General features: G+C 38.0%; 1 protein-coding gene across 4 annotated transcripts in view; it reads left to right on the plus strand.

The window, feature by feature from the left end:
• Positions 1-14,469, plus strand: part of neto1l (neuropilin (NRP) and tolloid (TLL)-like 1, like) — a 222,257-nt gene that overhangs the window by 131,604 nt on the left and 76,184 nt on the right. The window lies entirely within an intron of this gene.

Below are 14,469 nucleotides of genomic sequence, written 5' to 3' on the forward strand. Positions count from 1 at the left end.
GTATATAATTTAATGTATGTGTGTGTATATGGTTCATCTACAGTTTAGCATGTGAATTTTGTTTATATACAGTTCAGTGTGAATGTGTTATTCATATACAACTTAGCATGCATGTGTTTATATCACTTCAGTGTGTGAGGATTGTTAATTTAAAATTCAGTGTGCTTTCTGCATATATATTTCAATGTATGAATGTTCATATATAATTCAATATGAGTGTTGTTCACACACATTTCAGTGTGAGTACTGTTCACATGCAGTTCAATGTGTGTGTGTGAGGTTTGTTCATGTACAATTCAGTATGTATGTTGTTTATATGCATTTCAGCTGTTAATGTTGTTCGTATACTATTCAGTGTGTGTCCTGTACATATACAAACAATGTATGAGTGTTCAGGGTGTGTTGTTCATGTTCAGTTTATTGTTTATGAATTCGCATACAGTTCAGTGTGTGAATGCTAATAATTTCCAATCCACTGTATGTGTTGTTCACATATGTTTCAGTATGTGAAGCTGTTCATATACATTTCTCCATGTGTTGATCATAACAATTTAGTGTGAGTCTTCCGAAACAAGTCAGTGTATAATTGTTGTTCGTATACAATTCAGTGTATGGATCTTGTTCATATACAAATCAGTGTGACTTTTGTTCATAGAAAATTCATGTGCAGTTCAGTGTATGTATTTTTACATGGTTCAGTGTGAAAGTATTGACCACCTACAACTAATTGCACATGCATGTTTTTCATGTACAATTCAGTGTCTGAGTATTGTTCATATACAGTTCCATGTGTGTTTATGCATGTGTGGTTTATGTACAGTTCAATATGTGCGTGTAGTTCAATAACTCAAATGTGTTAATGTTGTTCATATGCAATTCAATGTGTGATTTGTACACCTACAATTCAGTGTGTGTTGGTCATTACAATTCAGTATGTGAGAGTTTTTAATAAATAGATCAGTGTCTGTTGATCATATACAATTCAGTGTGTGTGTATTGTTCATATGCAATTCAATTTGCATGACTTTTTCATATACAATTAAGTGTATGAGTATTGTTCATATTCAATTCATTGTTTGTGTGTTTACGTATAGTTTAATGTGCGAGTGTTGTTCACGTACAATTTAGTGTGTGTAATTGTTCGGTGTGTGTTGATCATACACAAATCAGTGTGAGTGCTGTTCATATAGATGTGAGAGTGTTGTTCAAATACAACTCAGTCTGTGTGATTGTATAGATTTCATTGTATGTATTTTTTCAGGTACCTTTCAGTGTGTGTGAGTGTTTCGTAGGAAGTTCAGTATGAGCATTGTTCATAAACAACTGTGTGTGATGATTGTACACTATACAGTGTGTGTGTGTTCATCTACAATACAGTGAGAGTGGTTATATAAGTTCAGAGGGTGTTCACGCAAATGAGTGTATGAGAGTTGTTTTTTGAAGAAGTAACAAAGAGGATTGATGAGGGCAGAACGGTGGACATGATCTATATGGACTTCAGTAAGGCATTCAACAAGGTTCCCCATGGGAGACTGGTTGGCAAGGTTAGATCTCATGGAATACAGGGAGAACTAGCCATTTGGATACAGAACTGGCTCAAAGGTAGAAGACAGAGGGTGGTAGTGGAGAGTTGTTTTTCAGAGTGGAGGCCTGTGATCAGTGAAGTGCCACAAGGATCGATGCTGGGTCCTCTACTTTTCATCATTTATCAAATTGACTTGGATGTGAGCATAAGAGATGTAGTTAGTAAGTTTGCAAATGACACCAAAATTGAAGGTGTAGTGGATAGCGAAGAAGGTTACCTCAGATTACAACGGGATCTTTATCAGATGGGCCAATGGGCTGAAAAGTGGCAGAGATAGAGTTCAATTTAGATCAATGTGAGGTGCTGCATTTTGGGAAAGCAAATCTTAGCAGGTCTTAGGGAGCGTTGCTGAACAAAGAGTCATTGGAGTGCAGGTTCACAGTTCCTTGAAAGTGGAATCAAGGCTTTGGAATGCTATCCTTTATTGGTCAGAGTATTGAGTACAGGAGTTGGGAGGTTATGTTGCAGCTGTACAAGACATTGGTTAGGCCACTGTTGGAATATCGGAAAGATGTTGTGAAACTTGAAAGGGTGCAAAAAAGATTTACAAGGATGTTGCCAGGGTTGGAAGATTTGAGCAATAGGGAGAGATTCAATGAGCTACGGCTGTTTTCCCTGGAACGTCAGAGGCTGAGGGGTGATCTCATAGAGGTTTATAAAAACATGAGGGACATGGATAGGATAAATAGACAAAGTCTTTTCCCTGGGGTCAGGGAGTCCAGAACTAGAGGGCATAGGTTTAGGGTGAGAGGGGAAAGATATAAAAAAGACCTAAAGGGCACCTTTTCATGCAGAGGGTGGCACATGTGTGGAATGCGCTGCCAGAGGAAGTGGTGGAGGCTAGTTTAATTGCAACATTCAAAAGACGCCTGGATGGATAGATGAATAGGAATGGAGAGATATGGGCCAGATGCTGGTAGATGGGACTAGATTGCATTGGGATATCTGGTTGGCATGGACAAGTTGGACCAAAGGGTCTGTTTCTCTGTTGTACATCTCTATGACTCTATGACTCCATAACAGTGTATGCTCTTCATAGCCATGTACATGTTTGTGTGTGCACATGTGCGCTCCTATGAATTCAGTTGATAATGTCATTCATATACAATCCTGCTTGTGCAACTGTTGGTGATATACAATTCAATCAGGTCTGTATATGAGTAACATTCTCAACTGAATTCATAGGAGTGTGCATGCTCACACACATATGGCTATGAAGAACACACTGAATTGCATTTGAATAACAGTTGCACAATGTGGGAATGTTGTTCACATACAATTCAATGTGTTGTGTATGTATGTTCATAGACAGCTCAGTGTGTGATTGTTCATATGAAATTCAATTTATATGACTTGATCATATACAATTCAGTGTGTGGAGTATTGTTCATATTCAATTCATTGTGTGTGCATATTCAGTTTAGTGTGTAAGTGTTGTTCATATACAATTCAGTTGTGAATTTTGTTTAAATGCATTTCAGTACATGTTGTTTATATATAATTCAGTGGGTGTATGTGGTTCATGTACAGTTCTGTGTGTTGATCATGCACAATTCAATGTGAATGCTGCTCATATACTGCTAAATGTGAGTGTTTTCACATAAAACTCAGTGTGTTTGTATACATTTCATTGTGTTTGTTTTTCATGTACGTTTCAGTATGAGTATTTTGTATGAAGTTCAGTATGATGTACATTTATAACATGTTAGTGCTGTTCATTTACAACTGTGTGTGAATGTTGTTCATATACATTTCAATATGAGTGTGTGTATGTTCATATACAGTTCAGTGTGCGTGTTGTTTATGTACAATTTTGTATGGGATTGCTGTCCATATGCATTTCAGTATGTAAAAATTGCTCATATACAATTCAATGTTTTCTGTTGTTTGTATAAAATTCAGTGTGTGATTACTGTTTATATAAATTTCAGTGTATGAATGTTATTTAATACATTATTAAGTGTGAGTGTTCATATTCAACTCGATGCATAACCTTTGTTCATAATTCAATTTATGAATATTGTTCATGTACAACTATGCATGCGTTATTCATTTAGAATTCAGTATGCATTGTTCATATATGGATATTATTCAGTTACAGTTCAATGTGAACGTTGTCCATTTACAATTCAGTACATGAGTGTAGTTCATATACAGTTCAGTATGTGATTGTTGCATACATACAAATCAGTGTTTTTTTCATGTACACTTTGTCAGTGTGTTCGTTTCTCACATACAATTCGGTGCATGAAAATTTTTCCTGCATAATACAGTGTAAGAATGTTGTTCTCATACATTCATTATGTGAGAGTTGTTCAGTACAGTGGACAGTTTGTGAATTTGCTCATATGTAATTTGTGTGTCATTGTTCATGTACAATTCAGTATGTGAATTTTGTTCATATACAATTGTGTGCATGTTGTTCATATACTACTGAGTTTCAGTGTTACGCATACACAATATAGTGTTTGAATGTTGTTCATATGTGTGCTTCTGTCGTTCATCTTGAATTTTGATTAGAAGCAGTTACATTTGAAAGGTGTTCATATGTAATTCAGTGTCTGAGAGTTGTTCACATACATTTCTATGACTCTATGACTAATTCAGTATCAGGTTGTCATTCATATGCAATTCACTGTGAGAATGTTGTTCCTATACATTTCAATGTATGTTTTTCATATACAATTCAATTGTGAATGCTGTTCATATAGAATTCAGTTTGTGAGTGTCATTTATACAGAATTCAGTGTATATCTGTGTGTGGTGTGTTTATGTTCATAGACATTTCATTACACTTTTTTCAGAACTCATTTAGTGTGTAAATGTTGTTCATATACAATTCATTGTGTGATCTTCATATGCAGTTCAGTGTCTGAATATTCACATGTAATTTAGTGTTTGAGTGTTGTTCACATCCAACTCTCTCTGTGAATTGTATTCATATACCATTCAGTGTTTGAGTATTGGTCACATAGTGTTCAGTGTGAGAGTCTTGTTCAGATAAAATTCAGAGTGTTATCTTATACAATTCAGTGTTTAATTTTGTTCATATACTATTCATTGTGTGAATGTTATTCAAACATAAATAGGATTTTTTAGTTCTTTTTTAAATGTACGCATGGAATGTGGGCATCGCTGACTAGGCCAGCATTATTGCCCATCCCTAATTGCCCAGAGAGCAGTCGATGTTGGTCTGGAGTCACATGTAGACATGTAAGAATGGCAGTTTTCTTCCCAAAGTGACATTAGTGAATCAGGTAGGTTTTCCCAACAAAGACAATGGAGTCATGATCATCATTAGACTCTTAATTTCAGATTTTGTTTTTATTAAATTCAAAGTGTGAACATTGTTCATATTCAGTTTATATGTGGTTCAGTGTGTGAATGTTGTTCATATAAACATCAGTGTTGTTTGTATACACTTCACTGTGATTTGTTCATATACGATTCAGTACTTCAAAGTTGATCATAGGCAATACAGTCTGTAAATGTCCATATACAATTCAGTGTGTGTGTTGTTCCTGTACAGTTCAGTTATGTGTACATATAAAATTCAGTATGCGACTGTTCATGTACAATTCAGTGAGGGAGTGATAATTTATAATTCAGCTTGAGTATGATTCATATACAATTCAGTGTGTCCTGTTCAGACACATTTCATTGTGTGATCATTCACAATTCAGCATGTGAGGTTAAATTAGATTACAGTGTGGAAACAGGCCATTCGGCCCAACAAGTCCACACCGACCTGCCAAAGCGCAACCCACCCATACCCCTACATTTACCCCTTACCTAACACTACGGGCAATTTAGCATGGCCAATTCACCTGACCTGCACATCTTTGGACTGTGGGAGGAAACCGGAGCACCCGCGGGAAACCCACGCAGACACGGGGAGAACGTGCAAACTCCACACAGTCAGTCGCCTGAGGCGGGAAATGAACCCGCGTCTCTGGCGCCGTGAGGCAGCAGTGCTAACCACTGTGCCACCGTGCCGCCCATACTTATTTGTATACAGTTCGCTAGGCATGTGTTGCTCATATACAATTCAGTGTGTGAATGTTGTTCATATACATTTTAGATGTGTGCTTTTTATGAACAATTTGCCATGTGAGTGTTGTACCATTCAGTAAGTGAGAATTGTTCATTTCAGTTCAGTGTGAACATGTGTATGTTGTCCATGTCTAATTCAGTGTGTTCATATACAATTCAGCTGTGAATGTTGTTCATTTACAATTCAGTGTATGTTACTCATATATAATCCACTGTATATATGATGCTCATATACAGTTCAGTGTATGTTGTTCATATGACATTCAGTGTGCGATTCTTGTTCATTTACCATTCAATGTGTGAGTGCTACTTATGTACAAAATTTTGTATATGTATTTTCATATTGAAGTCAGTGTGTGAATGTTGTCCATATACAATTCAGTGTATGTTGTTTATGTGCAGTTGAGTGTGTGAATATTGTTCATTTACATTTCAATGTGTTGTCCATATACAGTTAAGTGTGTAAACATTATTTGTGTGTAATTCAGTGAGTGAGTGACCTTGTAAATTTCCCTGGATGAAGTTTGACCATGCATTGCTCAGTTAGGGCTAATTTTGCTTTTCTGTCAGAGAGGTGGCTTGGTGGAAAACAAGATGTCAATTCACAGCTTGAGGTTTTTGGATTGGTTAATTTTAACGGAGAAAAATCATGGGGCTGTATGCCTGTGAATACCTCAATTTGTTCCTCCTAGTGATGCAAGAAGCATAGATTTGACACAGGTTTGTGAATGTTAATCATGCACAGTTAATACCTGTTCATCAAGCATGAAACATGCACTCTGAGACGTCTAGATTAATGTGCTGGATAGCTCACTGATTATACCCAAACAAAAAGATAGTTGAATTTTAACAAAAAGCAGGTCAACTTGCTCTAAACCAGCATCTAAAACATGATCAATTCTTTAACTTTTTATCAAACGTTTTATTTGTCTTCGCACAACTGATATTACTTTTTAAAAACCGATCAAACAGTTCCAAGGCCAAGTTCATTTCTAATAAATCTATATGTAACAATTTGGAGCTTGCTTATAATGGAAATCCTTGAGGATTAGAAGAAACAAACAGTGGGGCATTAATCACATGTAGAATAAATTATAGAAGACTATGAGAGCCATCAGTGTGCTATTGAAGACTTTGACCATGTGGGGGTCACTGAAAGGATTGATCAGGAGTGGATGAGTAGACTGGAGGACTCCCAAGTGATTCTGTGATAACCTCATTTATTATGATTTTCTTAGTTATTAATTAATGCACTCATAATGGCAGTGATTGTACCATTGATCAGCAGTAACACACTGAGACTAGAGAGTGGAATGTATTGAGGTTCTACATTTTGGAGTAGGTGAAAGCTGGTGGAGGTGATCTGTGTAGTTTAAAGGGTTAATACTCAAATACGTAAATAGTAAGCTTTGTCAGTAATTGCATGATGCAGAAACTCTGAAGAGTGATGCTATTGTGTTGATCTGATGCAAAGTCTGACTGTAGATAATTCATAGAATGTTGAATCAACAGTAATTTTGAAAGGAGCTGAGACTCAAGCAACACAGAGCAATAAACCTTTTCAGGACTACCACTGCAATAATAGAATCAGGAACGTCCTTACACCAATGACTCAATCCTGACACTAATTGGGATACATTAGGAGACCCTGCAGCACGGCTACGATCTCAACTTTCCAAAAAACGCATGTTGACTTCAATTTACGATCCAAAGATCTCAAAGGTTTTCAATCTTGATAAGATCTGAGCTGGGCGCAATGATATCACAAATTGATTATCAAGCCTGATTTCCTATTACACGATCTGATGTGCATGCTCTTAACTGTTAAGTCAGATTAATGGGCATCCTTGGAGTTCCAACTCTTCATTGACAATAAGAACATAATTGATGTAATTTAGCTGTATTTCCTGGCATTCCATTCTGTCTTTTTTCATTTAAGCATCTGGAAATAGCTCAGTTTTTTTAAAAAAACAGTAGTTCACATAGGCTGTGGGCATGCTCCCATACTTAGATTAGATTATTTACGTGTGGAAACAGGCCCTTCGGCCCAACAAGTCCACACTGACCCTCTGAACAGCAACCCACCCAGACCCATTCCCCTACATTTACCCCTTCACCTAACACTATAAGGCAATTTAGCATGGCCAATTCACCTAACCTGCACATATCTTTTAGACTGTGGGAGGAATCTGGAGCACCCGGAGGAAACCCACACAGACACGGGGAAAATGTGCAAACTCCACACAGACAGTTGCCTGAGGCAGGAATTGAATCTGGGTCTCTGGCGCTGTGAGGTAGCAGTGCTAACCACTGTGCCACTGTGTCGCCCACTATGCCATACAGATACATGTAGTTTGATTATCTTTACTTAATCATATTTACCAGAATTTATTTTTCTGCCAAATCATTTCCCTTCTTCTCTTTACCCCAAGGCATTGAGCTATTTGATTCCCAGTCATCATTCAGTACTTAACTCAAATGTTAGTGAAGATGGCAGGAAATGGTTAGGAAAGGAGGGAAATGGCAGTTGGGTTCCTAGAAATGGGGAGTGATGTCTGAGTGTCCCTTAAGCTGTCAAATGGTGTGAGATGGTTGAATGTGAGGAGGGCACTGTGTGAGAGAAATTAGGGGTTACGGTTTAATGACTGGTGGTAACTCTGGAGTAGGTGAACGGAGTGATTGGTGGGCTAGCTGGGTGTGAGAGTGTGGGACTGAGATGTCAGAGTGGATACCTGAATAAATGAGTGAACTACATGAGTGAGTTGGTGAACTGAACAGGTGACTAAGTAACTGGAGGACTGTTGATTGGTGAATGATTTACTGCAAGAGTATAGTGGGCAGGTGGATATTTTAATGAATAGGAAGGGACTTGATTGGTGGGATAATGGTTGGACCTGTTCAGTTGGTGAGTGAGTGACTTGGGAGGAGGGCTGAGACTTGGTGGCTGGATGAGTGATTGAGTCATGGGGGGGGGGAGATCAGTGGGTGAAGGAGTGACTGAGTGGCAGTAGAGTGAGTGGTGGGAGTGTGAGTGAATGGAACTGGACCTCATACATACCCACGTACCCTCCTTCCTCCCTCAACATTCCTTTCCTGTCCTCCCCACCCTCCTGCCAAATTGCAAAAGCCTAGCCACAAAGAACTTAACAGACAAGGCAAGACCATGATGAAAGCCACTTATTGCCTCTTTCAGGTGATTTCAGGTGATTTCCACTGAGACCATCTCAGAGTGTACAGCATCAAAGGCAACCAAGGTCACTGCTGGTCAAACACAACTCATTAGTTTGTCTCTGGTCTCCACTCCCATCCCTGGTGATCAGAGCTTGGGGCCTCATCTTTTTCTCAGTCTAGCTTTGTTTCTTAACTGAAAAGGCAAAAGAAAAATGTTTTTTATTAGTTATCTCTGCTGCTTGAGGTCATTTTCATGCATTATTCACTTAAATGATTAATTTATTGCTTTAGAGTTTAATCTGAAAATTGTGTTTACTGGTGTGTTAAACATCATCATTCTGAAATTTGCCCACCAATTCCCAAGGGAGTGACAAATTGAAATGTGTTCCCAACTGTATGTGAAATTGTTGACAACCCTAATTCAAAACTTAATTGGTTAATGTGCTTGTTAAAGAAGGAAGGTCCATTTTACTTTTACGGATAAGATCAATTGGATAATCTATTCAATGCTCTCTCCCCACTGTGTATCACACAAAACAAAGTACTTGTAGATATTTTCTTTCTTGGTGATGCATCTCTGGATTAGGTAGGACCTGAAGGCCGGTCCCCTGGCTCAGAGTAAGTGCCAGTACTACTGCGTCACAAGAACACTCAACAAAATATGTTTTCTTGTTTTCTCATTATCCAAAGATTCTCAAGTCAATTGATGTTCATTAACATAAACCCTGTTATTACAAAGGCCTTGTTAGCCAGTAAAGGAAGCTTTCAAATTCGTAACATGTGCAGTATACTTTCCACAATTTGTAATCATGAGGGTTGGTAAGTGTGAGTGCAGTGGAAAGACCTGTCCATTGAATTCTTGAACATGCCCGTACTCTCGGCATTGCTCTTCATTTGCCAGGCTGTGCTAGGCCAATAGTTAGATGAGCCCAGTTTTGAATAGAATGGAACAGATTTTGGATTTTAATTATTTGCCCGGCTATGTTCCTCAAAAATGGTGCACAGCTTGCTGAGAATTTAAAAAAAGAATTAAATCATCCACCAGGAATTGGTCTACATTAGACATAAAAATCTATGTTACACTAATCCAATCTATGTTTTCATGTTGAACACTCACTCTACTTATCGTGAAAGGAGTACTGTGTGCAATCCTTTGCTTGCTTCTGTATCCTTAAATGCCTGTCATTTCAGGAGCCTGAGTAATTCAATATGGTAGATTACACTCAACAAGCAGACCTAGCAATACTTGAATATAAACAGAGATTTTAAAAACTGAAATGGGAAATAATCAATTAACAGTGGTTACAGTAATGAAGTATATGATGATGTTTTATGAGAGGAAGGTATTAAGGTTCATTTTAACATTGTGTAATTAGATAGTGTGATGAATTCTTTCTTAGTAGGTATAGGACACTAATAGATACTAAAAATGTGAAATAATCAAAGGACTAAAATGGCAAAGGAAATAAGCACAGAAATGTACATGAGGAACATATGAAACTGAAGGGCTTGATAGGTTTCATACTAGAGTGTTAAAGGAAGTAACTACAGAGATAGTGAATGCTGTGTTTTTTCCAGCTCCACGCTTTTCAACTACTTAATAAGATGAATCTGTAGTTTTGGGAAAAGTGTATTGGCAAAGAGGATTGGCTAATTAATAGAAGACAGCATTGCAATAAAGGACATTTTCAGAATGGTTGTCTGTAACTAGTGAAAAGTAGCAGGGGTCAGTGCTGGGGCCACAATTAGATTAGATTACTTACAGTGTGGAAACAGGCCCTTCGGCCCAACAAGTCCACACTGACCCTCCGAACAGCAACCCACCCAAACCCATTCCCCTACATTTACCCCTTCACCTAACACTACAGGCAATTTAGCATGGCCAATTCACCTAACCTGCACATATCTTTTAGACTATGGGAGGAAGCTGGAGCACCAGGAGGAAACCCACACGGACACGGGGAAAATGTGCAAACTCCACACAGACAATTGCCTGAGGCGGAATTGAACCTGGGCCTCTGGCACTGTGAGGCAGCAGTGCTAACCACTGTACCGCCCCATTTGCAGTATGTGTTAATGACTTAGATGAGAGAAGTGAATATATTAAGGTGAGGAGACAAAAAGTAAAGATGACAAAAAGAGTCTCCCAAAAGGTATGGGAAGGTTAAGTGAATGTGCAAAAATTTGGCAGATGGAATATAGTATGGGGAAATGTGAAGTTATGCACTTTGCCAGGAAAAGAAGAGCTGAATATTATTTAAATAAAAAAAGACTTCCGAAATCTGCAGCACAGAAGAGTTTTTGTGGATCAATCACAAAACGCTAGTAAAGAAGGGCAGTGGGTAAAACTCATTGCTGGCCTTCAAGTCAAAAAGAATAGTATATAAAAATAGGGGAGTCTCACTAAAATTATACAAGGCTCTAGTTGTACTAAATCTGGTATAATGCAAACAATCTGATCTCCTTATGTAAGGAAAGTCATGCCGATATTGGAGGCAACCCAGAGCAGGTTCACTAGATTGACAGGGAAAAGAGGAATTTTCTTCTCGGGAGAGGTTGAGTAGGTTGTGCTCATACTCACTGAAGTTTAGAAGAATGACAGGGAACCTTTTCGGAAAACAAAGAATCTTAAGGGGGTTGTCAGGGTAGATGCTGAGAGGTTGTTTTCCCTTGTGGGAGAATCTAGCACCAGAGGGTAAAATCACAAAGTATGAAATCACCTACTTAAGACAGGGATGAGGATTTTTTTTTCAGAGTAGTGAATCTATGGAATTCTTTACCATAGAGGGCTGTCGAGGCTGGATTGTTGTGTATATTCAAGGCAGATATAGATACTATTTTAATCAGTAGGGAGTCCAGTGTTATGAAAATAAGTTAGGAAAATGTAGTTTAAGAACATCAGGTCATCCATAATCTCATTTGATGAAGGAGCTATTCTCTTAGTTAGTCGACTGAATCTTGTGCTTTGTCTAATTTAAAGAAAAGGTTTCTGATCCTGAGCCAGATTAAAACACGAATCTGTTAGTCTGGTCTAGGATTGTAACTATGGATTTTGAATGAGTTAAAAAAAAATGTCCATTGAGTCTGAGCCTGAGTCTGAAGTCACTAGTGGTCTCAGGTTCAACGATGGCAATTGGATGTTCCTAGAAAACAATTGATTGAGTTTGTGTTATTAGTTGGTTCGTGTGGTCAGACTGGGAATTGCTTTGGATGATTGCAGTAAGCAGATTCTGCAGCATTTTGACAATTGCATTGATTCAGTTAACTTAAGCAAATTGGAGTGAATCAATGGAAAGAACTTTATAACAAATGTATGTGGATGAATGATACCTCTCTCTGATACTGTCATTCTTCTAGTTAGGAGGATGGCCTGATTCCTTTTCTTGACCCAATCCTCCACTTTTTATTTTAAAAAGGAAAATAACATCACCAATTATGTGTATACAGACTATATAATATTCAGTATCAGAAACAACTTGACCACATTCCTTAAAATAGCAATTAACTTGTTTATTACAAAATAAACATTGCTCAAACAGGGCACAAATGTTTAAAGTGCTTGCATATATATAACTGATCTTCTTGAAAAATAATACACAAAAATACATACACAAATATACACACACCCCACCAAGCTTGGAGGAAAAAAAGGAATAATACTACAGAATGTTATCTTTGACTTGATAACAGTTAAATTCAGAAGAAAAGACGCGAGCCATTGGAGCCTCTTCTTAGATCAGTCATGCTGGGTGAATTCTCTTTATTGAAGACAGTGATATAGATTACTATTTCTTCTTTTAAAATCCTCCAACTATGATAATGAGACCTTCAAGTGAGTTTTCAACTTGCAACTTTAGATAAGAAGTGTTCCAGAGAAAAAGAGGAAAAGAGAGAGAGAGAGCAAAGATATTTCTGCATTTGTGAAGTTCTCACTGGCTGTGTTCAGAACAGCATTTTTATTGCTCATAAACTGGGTCTTGTGACCTCTTTCAGAAATGTTACAGACTTAGTGTCTCCATTCAATCATTTTGTTCTTAATAAATGAAACATTTTTGCTCCTGTAGCCAGTATCTTTTGCTCTGAAAAGTCATACTTCCAAAAATGTTCAAGTATATAAATATATATTATAAATGCATTTGTCCAGTTAGTGATATTATAAATTAATGTTTTAGATAATTCATCTTCATATCAAACTCTAATTTCTGACCTGAACTCATCCAGATGAAGCAAATGGTCAAGCGTCATAGCTCAGTATGACTCAGTATGCTGTTTCCCATTTATTGTTCCATCAATAGCATGTAAATGTTAATATCCTAGTCTGTACAGTCAGTACTCAGTCACTGTCCCCTTCCACTCTTCAATTTTGTACAGTACTCATTTGATGGTTACTCAAGGAATTATATTCCAATCTATGCATACAGGTAGTTCTCCTATAATGCCATAGTTGCGCTTTAGCAAAACCTTAAAAAATAGAAAATTACTTAATAGAAAAAATGGAGCCTATGGGAAAAGTTTTTTTTAGATTAGATTCCCTACAGTATGGAAACAGACCCTTTTGCCCAACAAAGACCCTCCGAAGAGCAACCCACCCAGACCCATTCCCCTACATTTTACCCCTGACTAATGCACCTATCACTATGGACAATTTTAGCATGGCCAATCCACCTAACCTGCACATCTTTGGATTGTGGGAGGAAATCGGAGCACCTAGAAGAAACCCACGCAGACACGGGGAGAATGTGCAAACTGCACACAGACAGACGCCCAAGGCAGGAGTCCAATGCAGGTTCCTGGCGTAGTGAGGCAGCAGTGCTAACCACTGAGCCACCGTGCTGCCCGGTGTTAGGGGCAGCCCAGCAAACAATATGGTTCACAGTCGCTCAGAAATCACTCAAAGGTCGAAAGCAAAGTATAGCACAGCCTGAATGAAGGCTGAAATTATATTTATTAACAAAACAAATGTAAATTTAACACAGTACATTTAAAAAATGTAAGAAAGCTGCTGTCTGTACACTACGCCTCACAGAAGGCTGCTCTGTCGGTAGCTGATATTGGCGCAGGTGCAGAATGGCACAGAGATATCGGCATGCACATCGATGCATGCGCAGAATGAAGTGCGCGAACTGATCCCTGCTGGAATCGTGCTATTGCCAGCGAAGGTAAGTTTTCTCCAAAACACCATTCCGTAATTCTTCAGTGACATTTTAGCCATATCATGCTACCGAAACATGTGTTATCCCAGAACTACCTGTATGACAAATCTGCAAGTATCCTTGCACGTTGTCTTGATTCCCTTAACACATTCTTCCTAAAGTACAAGTCTATCACAATGAAATGTACAACAGCCTATTCTTCTGATTGTAATACCTGCGTCACCTGTCAATTCCGCATTCTGGTTGGTCAATAGCCAATTAACATATAATCACTTTTAAAATATCCTTTTCAGCATCAGTGGATTGTTGAATGAGATTTATTCTCTCAAGAGTATTATGTGTTTTTCAAAGGATGTGAGTGCTGGCACAGATTTAATTGAACCATAGCAATTGACTTTTAAATGATAGTTGCAGTTTGGCTGTAGGCATTTAGAGGTCAAAGCAGCCACTAAGTCTGAGTTAACACAGAGGTATTTTTAATCAGCCAGTTCAAATGTATTAGGACAC

This window comes from Chiloscyllium plagiosum, chromosome 4 (genome assembly GCF_004010195.1).
Source record: "Chiloscyllium plagiosum isolate BGI_BamShark_2017 chromosome 4, ASM401019v2, whole genome shotgun sequence".
Taxonomy (NCBI): domain Eukaryota; kingdom Metazoa; phylum Chordata; class Chondrichthyes; order Orectolobiformes; family Hemiscylliidae; genus Chiloscyllium; species Chiloscyllium plagiosum.